Genomic DNA, 2324 nt, shown 5'->3' on the forward strand with positions numbered 1-2324 from the left:
GATGATGAAGATAATGATATGGAGTATTGGAATGTGTGATATATAAATATATGATGAATATTGATGTTGAATGTGATTATGATGAGTGGTGATAAATATTGATGATGATATTGGATTTTGAATAGTGTAGTTGATATTGATATTGAATGCTGGTGAATAATGTATATGAAGAGTTATATAGTGTGAAAATTGTTGAGGTTGAGCTATTGATTGTAAATTGTGGATTTTGTTGACTTATGAAGGAAAGAGGTGAAAGAGAATGAGTGAAATAGGTGTGAAATTGAGAAAAATGCTATGAAATGGTAAATTGATGTAGGAGGTAGTGTTTTATGATGTTTGGGTATGTTTTGAGTTGTTTTGGGTTTGGAAGGTTTGGAAAATTTGAGAATTGTCTCCTTTGGTAAAAATCTATTTTTGATGAACTTTAGTGGATCATAACTTAAGCCTCAGTTTTTGGAATTCGTTGAAAAATTTTTTTAATTAAAGATGATTGAAAGAGCTTTAAATTGATATAAAGTTTGAGGAAAATGAATTTTTGTAGAGGAAGTTATAAACGTTTAAAGTTTGGGGTCCAAAACTAAAATTTCTGCAACTTAACTTTTCTGGATTCTGATATACATGCGTACGCGGCCCAGGTATGCATTCGTAAAATGGCCCAATTTTCGTGTATACATACGCGGACGTACCTTTTTCAATGTGTGCATACGTACACCGATAAGGGTGTGCGTATGCGTAGCCCCTGTTTTGCTGAAAAATTATTTTTCTTTATTTTTCAAGGGTTCTCTAGCTTTCCAAACTTTTTTATCTACTGTTTAAGATTGCTAACTAGTAATTGGGCCTTAAGACTAATAGAGATGGGTTAGTGAGCTAAATTGGTAATTTTTTGTATGAGTTTAGAAGACGGAGACTTAGGTTTCTGAAGTTGTGGGTGAGCTAGCGAAGTGTTTTATTGGCAATGGCTTAAGAACTTGTGAGTGGATGGTAACTTATGGAATTAAGAACTGATGATGGTTATGATGAGCTTGATGGATATTGAAGGAGAGTGTGCAAGGAACTATATCCTTGAAACTTGAGAAAATGGTGATGACTGATGATGATTTGAGGTTGATGGACTTGTTGGATGTGGACAGTGTGCTAGACACTATATCCTTGAAATGATAATGTACCGGGCACTATATCTCTGGAATAATTTATGATGAAACATATGTTGTTGTTGTTTTCCTTCTTTGCTGCAAGAGTGTGCCAGGCACTATATTCTCGGAACGATACAAAAGTGTACCAGGCGCTATATCCTCGGACGTGGCAGAAAAGCGACATTTGAAAGGATGTGTCAGATTGGCATTCATAGACTGACAAGTGATATCACGAGCCAATAGGACATGCATTCATCATATGCATCTCTTATGTGCTTGTTTGCTTTTATTACTTGCAGTTTGCCTAAATGTATAATATGCCTACTTGTTTCTTGAATTACATGTTATACATGAACATTACCTGTGTATTACTTGTTTGCATATACTTGTGTTTGTCTGGTGTTGAGGACGATCAGAAAGCGGTGGCGATAGGATCGCACGGAGGTTAGGTTGGCGAAGGGTATGGGATATAGCGGTGTGGTTTGGTATTAGTTAGAAATCGCCTAAGTTTAGATAACCCTGCTTACTTGTTTATGGTTTAAGTTATTTATCTCGTTAAGCTTGAATATCTGTTTAGTGCGAAGTTTTAGGATTGCCTTCCTCGTCCTAGAATCTTACATCTTATATATTGGGCACTATTACCATATTGAGAACCTCCAGCTCTCATACCATATGTTGTGTTATTTTTCAAATGCAGCCCGTAACTCACCTCGGTGAGTTGTGAGATGGTGACTGAGCGGAGGATCTTATGCTCTCTTTTGTATTTTGATTATTTTGTTGTAGTACTTTCTCCCACCTTTTTATTTTAGACTTTATAGCCTTAGAGGCTTGATTTGAGAGATAAGTTGTATAAGCTATTTTACACTTCTAAAACTCTTTTGTATTTCAGTTAGGCTAGCCGGCCTAAACTCCGCAGGTTGTGACTAGTCCTCTATTGGTATATCATACTTATATGTATATATTGTTAATTTAATTATTACCTTGTGTATCTTGGAGCTATCTGCAAGGTACTTATATATATTATGTCTTGTTCTATTTGTACATATGCGTTTAGTTATCGTGTGTGGACGTTTCGTGTTTTGTAATTCCGCCTTGTACAACTTTGAGCTTTTATTCCTTCATCGGTCTCCTAGTTATATAAATTCTTGAATATATATATACTATAATATGAGCTTTAGAATTGTCGTGGCA

This window comes from Arachis hypogaea, chromosome 1 (genome assembly GCF_003086295.3).
Source record: "Arachis hypogaea cultivar Tifrunner chromosome 1, arahy.Tifrunner.gnm2.J5K5, whole genome shotgun sequence".
Classification (NCBI taxonomy): Eukaryota; Viridiplantae; Streptophyta; class Magnoliopsida; order Fabales; family Fabaceae; genus Arachis; species Arachis hypogaea.